Source organism: Lathyrus oleraceus, chromosome 2 (genome assembly GCF_024323335.1).
Source record: "Lathyrus oleraceus cultivar Zhongwan6 chromosome 2, CAAS_Psat_ZW6_1.0, whole genome shotgun sequence".
Lineage (NCBI taxonomy): Eukaryota > Viridiplantae > Streptophyta > Magnoliopsida > Fabales > Fabaceae > Lathyrus > Lathyrus oleraceus.
The window spans coordinates 92857268-92866459 of record NC_066580.1 but is presented as its reverse complement, the minus strand read 5'-3'; positions in this window follow the sequence as shown (position 1 = coordinate 92866459).

Sequence of the window (9192 nt, the reverse complement as noted above, 5' to 3'; positions counted from 1 at the left end):
ATGTAAGTATAGCAGCAATGACTGGGCTGAGGTAAGTATAGCAGCCACATCATAAATTGGACTCCACTGATTTTGTAAAATATCCGAGCATATACTTCCATCTGCATAGATGTTTGGATGAAACATCCGAGAAACAAAGCGCAACAGTAGGTGGTTTATTAGGATAATCCTCTGTGAACTGAAGCGTTAACTTGAACGTGCCTCCATCCCAAAGGATGTCATCTGGCCCAAAGATCACAGCATTCCAAAGCATGATATTGTTGTTATGGAATTCGTATGGGATTGGAATTGGGATTTGTTTTTGTTGGATAATTGTTTTGGGTTAATGAACTTTGGGTTAATTGGTTAATTGTTATGATTGAATGGATTTTGGATATGAAATGGTTTCAATTGGTTCCAAATGGATAATGAAAATGGATATGGATTTTGGATATAGTTTGAAAAAAATGGATTTAAAAAATAGAGTTGGGTTATTGGATTGGAAAAAATGGATTTAATTGTGGGTTTAAGGAATTTGGATATGGGCTGAAATTTGTAAACTCATGCAGAATTTTTTTTTATGATAAAACAAAAAAAGTGGTTAACTGGCCTACCAACAAATAATACAACCATGGCTAATTAATTGAAACTTCTAAAATTAAATCGACAAAAGGTATTGAAATAATTTCCAAAATTAATCTAATCCTCAAAATCAATTTGAATCTCTAAAGTCAATTTTGGATCAAAATCGAATTGAACTTAGTTTGCTACTCCTAGAATTAATTCGAAAATGATGAAATGATTATGGATACATGATTAAGGATTTGGAAATGGATGGTTGCCTTTGGTCATGAATGTATGCAAATGAACTTTAGGCCAAGTGCCAAAATAAAAATAAAAAATGAAAAACAATCAGGACCAAAATCGGGGTATGACAGTTGCCCCTATTTATGTATCTTCAATTAGAGAATATGAAGCAGGACACTCTTCATATGATCATAGTGGGAGATGGTTAAATACTAAGAAGACCCGGATTTTGATCCTGAATCCATATGACATGATGTGATATGATATGATATGATATGATATGATATGATATGCATGGATGCAGGATTCTCTTTTTTTTTTGATTTTTTTTTATCTGCTAGGGATATGGTGGACCCTTAACAGGAGATGCTACTAGACAGACCAAACTGTGGGGAATGTTGGTGGTCCACAGGGAGACAAACAAATGGTAAAAAACAAACTCACTGGGGAAGACAAATCTGCTGGAGAATCAGACACACACTAGGGAGTACTCAAAGTGAAATTTGATAATCGATACTTGGAATACAAGAGGTTTCGGTAGTAAGTTCACATATGACTTACTAACCCGAATAAAGGAAAAGATGCTACAACCAGTTCACATATGACCTGACAACGCTGGGGAATATCAAGAAGTTCTGACAGCAGGTTCAGGTATGACCTAACAAACTCAGAAAAATTCAAGAAGAGTGTATCAACATGTTCATATATGACCTGATAATACTGGAACAATCATAGAGAAAGACTCTTCAGAACAGGTTCATATATGAACTGACACCGGAATAAAAGTTCAACAACAGGTTCATATATGACCTGAATAGTATTAAACAAAAATTGGAAAAACTCTTCAGAGCAGGTTCAAGTATGACCTGACACCGGAATAAAAGTTCAACAACAGGTTCATATATGACCTGAATAGTATTGAACAAAAATTGGAAAAACTCTTCAGAGCAGGTTCAAGTATGACCTGACACCGGAATAAAAGCTCAACAACAGGTTCATATATGACCTGAATAGTATTGAACAAAAAGAGAAAAAAATCTTTAGAACAGGTTCATATATGACCTGACACCGGGATAAAGCTCAACAACAGGTTCATACATGACCTGAATAATATTGAACAAACAGAGAAAAAATCTTCAGAACAGGTTCATGTATGACCTGACACCGGAATAAAGCTCAACAACAGGTTCATATATGACCTGAATAGTATTGAACAAACAGAGAAAAAAATCTTCAGTACAGGTTCATGTATGACCTGACACCGAAATAAAGCTCAACAACAGGTTCATGTATGACCTGAATAGTATTGAACAAAAATTGGAAAAACTCTTCAGAGCAGGTTCAAGTATGACCTGACCCCGGAATAAAAGCTCAACAACAGGTTCACATATGACCTGAATAGTATTGAACAAAAATTGGAAAAACTCTTCAGAGCAGGTTCAAGTATGACCTGACCCCGGAATAAAAGCTCAACAACAGGTTCACATATGACCTGAATAGTATCGAACAAAAATTGGATTTGAAAATGACTGCGAAAACCGGATGTGGGTTTAAGGGCACCAAATACAAACTGGAATCAAAGGTCAAAGGATCATAGGATCGACAACAAAACCCGGGTCAATGCAAAATGAGCACGAAGTACATTTCGGCTATGCATGATTTGAATTTCCTTTTATGCATGATATATGAATGATCATGATTATGAGAATGCTGACACTGGGCAGACTGGGAGTTTGTAAAGGCTTTTTATGGAAGCTCATGATTCCTCAACACCGAGAACTCAACCAAATATTTTATGATAGATGTTGCCAAAGGAGGATTCTATCCAGTTTGATAACCACAACTTTGCCAATGGGATCCTTTTGGAGGATTAATGAATCGTGCTAGCATAATTTTCGGGCACTCGTCTTAAACTCAATAGTTGTTGACGTATGGCAGAATTTGTTTGAGCAGTTTGAAAGCACGAAGAAAGAGGTTCTGCCCCTCTGTGGCTCATCTTGCCCCAGTTTGTTGGGTCTTTGGAAATGTTCACCTTGAAAGTGGGTTTGGAAACAACTTTCCATGAGACTATCTCGAGATGGCTTGCCCCAAGTGTTTGAAACTTGTAATGGTCTGAACTTGGCTAACCAAATGTTGGAATGGTAGACTTTTGGTCGACTTTCCTTTGGATAGTTGGACTCATTGAGCTCTGAGGTGGCTTGCCCCGGTCTAAGTCTTGAAGCAAATTACTCTTGGCGAGATGACCCTTAGGGTGATTAGCTCGAATTAACTGATGCTCAAAGTGATTTTCCCCTGATTAGACTTCTTTCACTTTATCAAGTTCCTCAACTGTATTTGGCATTTCTTGATGCTAAGTGTTGACTTGCAAATAAGATTGTTCATTCAAAAATGGTAATTTTAATTCAATGCTTATGCAAAAATTTGAAATCAGAGTTCATTGATATGAACGGGTGAAATACAATGAACGAGTCATTGATAAGAACACAATGGTGATCAAGCTATTCACAGTATGCAAGTTGGTGCCATCAAATGATTAACAAAAAATCGTTTGGAGTCAGGTTAACACAACCTTGTTGTAGTATGCTTTCAAAATAAACCCTGTCTCAATTAGGTCTTTCAAGGGTTGTAACGTGGTCTGGTTCACGGTTTTTTTTTTGAAACTAAAGGATGTAAGGCTCAAATATTATTTTTTACCCACCCCTTCTTCTTGATGATCTCCAGATCCTACGTTCAGTTAATTCGATACACGCATTCGACTTCCAAGAGGGTTCGAAGGTGTGATGAGGATTGAAGACGAATTTTCTTGAAATGGCAGTCACCTTATTTTGTTTTTGTCGAGGATTTAATGACCTCTTTTGATTGATTTATTTTATCCCTAATTTTGCCTGGACCACTTTTTTGAAGCTTTCGGTCCATCGGGATGCCCTAACTTTTGCCTAAGTCATTTCGTGGTATTTGACTTAGCGGATTTTTTCTATTTTTTAAGGGTGTTGACTGCCACATTATTGGTGGATGAGGATCAACCAACACTAATTTTAGCTTTTCTCAACTTCTTCGACATTTCAACATGTGCGCGAAGGATAACATGTGGTTGAACCTAATTGGAGGGTGTTCATATGGATGATTTTTTGAAAGATCGAATGCATGATCAAACTATCTGAACACAACTACCCTGCCCCAGGTTAAGATTAAGGGTTTTAGATCCGAAATAAACACCAAATTCTAGGCTCAAAGTGGTTGTCTAGGGATTAACTCCTTATCACTCCAGTGTTTGGGGATTTGAAACAATGCCTTACATCATCGACAAGGTTTTACTCAAAAGCATACCACAACAATTTCAGGTGTTTTATTTTCATCATCCTCCTTCCAATCTTTGTTAACACAACTGTTTGATAAACAAAAGTGAATGGGAGGAGTATTTTTGTTTTTGTTTTTTAACATAAATGAAAAACGAGTGAATACGAATGGATTAATTCAAAAGATGCATAAACATTTCATTAATTTTACCAACTCAAATAAAACAACAGTGTTTAAAGGCAAATAACAACAAACATGCAAAGAAACTACAAAAGAAGTGTTGAAACAGCCAAATGATTGCCAACTTTAGGGAATTGACTTCTTCAAACTTGAAGGTTGGGATCAACAAGCTTTTTGACATCGGCATGATGATCCTCAAATTCTCTTCCTTCAATCTCATCGTTGAACGCAACCCTCCTGGATCCACTACTCACTTCTCCTTTTCTTTCATTGGTATGGGTCGTGACATTGGAAATCCAAGGCGGTATCTCAATGCTCTTACCAGGAAACAATGATAGCTCATTAGCCACATCCCTGACATCTTCCTTGTGGTACAAAAACCTTGAGGGGTCTCAAGGGTCCTTTCCCTTTCTCATTACCTGGCTCAGAAATCAAGGTATATGTACCTGAGCCTTCCTCCTTGAGTGTTAGTGACCCTATGTCAATCAATCCTTGCAACTTGAGCTTAAAACTCTTGCATTCCTCGATGGAGTGCCCCATTGTCCCAGTATGGTATTCGCACTTGACCTTGGGATGATCTTCTTCAAAGATTAAGCTCTTTTTGTTAATCAACCCTCGCACCAAGGCTTTTAGTGCTAAGCAAGAATCTAGGTCCTGCCCCAATGCCCCTTTATGGAATTCACATGTTGCATTTGGATTGTACCATGGCAGGTATGGTGACACAGGTGTGAGAGCTCGAGGGGTCACCAGAGCATTTTGGATCAGTTGCGGGTAGAGCTTGTTATATGGCACCGGAATCGAGTCATTATGATCCTTGTTCCTCTTGTTCTGATTCTGATTTTTGTCCTGAACCTGACTTTGGTGACTTTGAGGAGCAACAGCCAGAGGATGTTGATGATGACGTCTTGAGGGAGGTCCATATACTGGTAAATGAGGAGTTGCCACATAGAATTTCCCTTGACTTGGGGTAACACCAGATGGATGTGGGGTAGCAGCTCCCTTTGTTGCAGCAGTGTATATTGGGTGACCCTTTTTCTCAACAAGACTTGCAGTGTTTCCCAAACCCATCTCATTTGGCTCTTCAAAAGGTTAAGTTCCTCCTTCAGTGCTTCTTGGCTTTTCCTTAGCTCATCCATCATCTCCTGAGACATGGTTCTTTGTTCTAAACGCGTGTTGAGAATCACTTTGCTGATCACGGACAAAGGATGGATGAGTTTTTTTTGTATTTTGTCTAGAAAATGTCATGCATTATGATGAGATGCAGATGCAATGAAATGTGAATGAATGCAATGCAAGCCATGCATATTTGATTTTTTTTTTTTTTTTTACACGGGTTCAAAAGTCTGAGGTACTGATGAATCAGATTGCTCTCCAAGAATAGGTTCTCACCGGGTATGATCTAGGGTTACAAAGGTTCCTAGAGTCATGGATCCATTAGACTGTTTGCTACCTGCGGCAACTTACTTGCCGGGCATCAACTCCATCCAAAGAAACTACTCTAAGTGAGGTTCTCGCATCGATCCAACGAGAAATTCATCTCGCAAACCCACACTACGCAACCATCTTTCCTAGTTGGACAAAGAACTAAGGTTCTACAAATGGTTCTCAGAGTCATGGATCCTAAAGAAAATATCGAAGCTTACGGCAACTTACTTGCCGAGCGACAACATCCTCTCAAGAATCTACTCTAAGTAAGGTTCTCGTACCGACCCAACGAGAAATACATCTCGCGGACCCGCACTACTCAACCTCGTCCTATCTTATGTTTTTACTCGAGACTCGGGTAAAAAGTCTTTCCCACAAGGTTTGCAATCAGAATATCCAAGTACCAAACCACAATCGAACCAATACAACAGATTCATATCAATATGACAATAGAGATAGTAAAAACAATAAAGAAAAGCCACATAGGTAAACAAACAAAGGCACACAAACGACCTAACTAGGCTTGACTCACTTAGGGATTTTAGTCAGTCCCCAGCAGAGTCGCCATCTGTCGCACCTCGAAAAAAATGGGGATACGACTTCAAAGCGAAGCGCGATCGCACGCTCGCAATGATTGACTGAACAGAGTCGCCACCGAACTTTATTTATTCCTAAAAAGGAAAGGGGAAATATCGATAAAACCCAAGACAAAAGAAAGGATAAGATATGGTCATCGCAACCAATATTAGGGTTCGGGAGTCGATTACGCAAGGGGAAGGTATTAGCACCTCTCACGTCCGTTGTACTCAACGGGAACCATTAGGTCAGTTGTGTGCGTTAATGTTAGTTAAAATATTAGGCTTTTCGAATTATTAGGTGGGAAAGAAAGAAAGGATGGGAAGAGAATGTTTTTTTGGGTTTTTGACGAAGGACTAAATCTAAGTTTTTTATTAGTGGGCCTGACAAGATTTAAAAATCCTGCTCCTACGTATCTCAAAAGAGAAATCAAGGCTTACGTAGTTCTGGGTAGAAAATGTTTGTTTGTTGGTCGATTTTAGCGAAAGTCATACTGTATTAATCGACGAAAACATTATTTTACCCAAAACAGATGAGGAGTGAACGCATACCACACATCGAACGGATTTATAAATCTACATTCGGAAAAGCGTCATTTATCTCTACTCAACAATCGTGGCCGAAACATTGTTTTGTATCATCTTAAGACAATATATTTTTCGTTTATGAAAAAGGTTTTTGATTAATCGCACGGCGGCTAGAAAGAGTTTGATTGGTTGGATGTATTTTGAGTGATGGCGAGAACTTGGATGAGCAAGATATACATCTCGAATCCTAGTCTCAGGAGTGCACGGTATACACCATGTTCCATTTCCATCTTTATTGAAAAAGTATTAAGGTAGGAATTAGGTATTTTGAAGTTTGAAAGACGAGTACTTGTGACCTACAAGCTCTTACAGCTTGGGTCTAATACTCGGGACTACGTCTGGACATTCCACCCAGGCAGTCTGTTTCTTTCCAATATTGCTAAGAAAATGATTTGAATATTTATGAATGTTTTGGAGGGAAGACGAATATTTATGGCTTGCAAGCTCTTACAGCTTGAGCCTAATATTCGGGATCACAACTGGATATTCCCTCCAGGTAATCTTTTTCTTCCAACTTTATCAAGAAGATGGTTTGAGATATTTACAGGTGTTTTGGAGAGAAGACGAATATTTATGGCTTGCAAGCTCTTACAGCTTGAGCCTAATATTCGGGATTACGACTGGACATTCCATCCAGGTAACCTTTTTCTTCACGTTTTATTTAGAAAATGATTTGAATATTAGAGTGTTAAAGAGAAGACGAATATTAACGGCTTGCAAGCTCTTACAGCTTGAGTCAAATATTCGGGATTACGACTGGACATTCCATCCAGGTAATCTTTTTCTTCCAATTTTATTAAGAAAATGGGTTAGATATTCATAACTATTTTGGAGAGAAGACGAATATTTATGGCTTACAAGCTCTTACAGCTTGAGCCTAATATTCGGGATTACGACTGGACATTCCATCCAGGTAATCTTTTTCTTCACGTTTTATTTAGAAAATGATTTGAATATTAGAGTGTTAAAGAGAAGACGAATATTAACGGCTTGCAAGCTCTTACAGCTTGAGCCAAATATTCGGGATTACGACTGGACATTCCATCCAGGTAATCTTTTTCTTCCAATTTTATTAAGAAAATGGGTTAGATATTCATAACTATTTTGGAGAGAAGACGAATATTTATGGCTTACAAGCTCTTACAGCTTGAGCCTAATATTCGGGATTACGACTGGACATTCCATCCAGGTAATCTTTTTCTTCACGTTTTATTTAGAAAACAATTTGAATATTAAATTAAAACAATTAAAGTACCGAGGTTTGAAATTATTGAAAGTTAAGTTGATGTTGCTTAAGAGCTCATTGTAAGAAGGCCCAAGAGTAAGCCATGTGAGGTTGATGGCGATGCTTAAAAAGCAATCGACTTACAAGGGTGTGGAAATGGGCTCGATATTGAATCGAGAAAAGTGTGATTTTCGATAGTTTAAAACGGCTTTGAATGAATGATGGAATTGAAAGAAATCAAATTTGCGTTATTAAACAATAATAAAAAAAAACTATGAGCCTAGGAGAAATTAATATAAAACATAAACATGAAAAAAAATGCCAAAATAAATAGAATGCTATACATGAGTATTGAACCCACTCTACTAAAGACCATAGAAACCACCCCCCTCTCCACTAGACCATTTATCATTAGTTGTCATTTAAATAACAGCTTAAACATATAAACCAGACTAGATTGGAATAAAAATAAAAAGGAACTAAAATAACAATAATGAAGGTCTGTTGGTTTACCAACAAAAAACCCAGCCGCCTGGCTGTTGGGTTTATCAATGGCATATGAATTGAAAATGAGAAAATATTTATTAAACTTAGGAAGTTAAAAAATGAAAACTTAGGAAGTTTAAAAACATAAAATTTTTTATGGTTTCAATGCTTAGCTTTGTTTAAAATAAATTAAAAAAAAGAAAAAAGAAATGGAAACAAAGAACAGACCATCGTCTTCGTTCTCTCCCAAACGCGTACTCGCTCTCAATCTCTCTTCTCTCAATCTCTCGACGCTCTCACGATATCTCCAAACTTCACTCACTCCGACTCAGACACTCACTCATCGCTCAACCTTGCTCACTCAAACTCAGATGCTCAACAACGTTAACCAAAGAGAGCGTAAATCCACGGTTTCAAAGAAAGACATCAAGCGGAAATCTCACCTTCGGCGACGACGAATCAGGTGAGCTTAAATCTTCCTCCTCCTCCTTTCCAATACTGGTTTATGATTTGGGATTTAGGGTTCTTTTGTGGTGTTTGGTCCGCCTCCGATTTTTCCTCCTTTCACTGATTCGCTCTCTCTTTCTATTTATCTCTCACGAATTAGGGTTTTCAGATTTGGTATGGTGG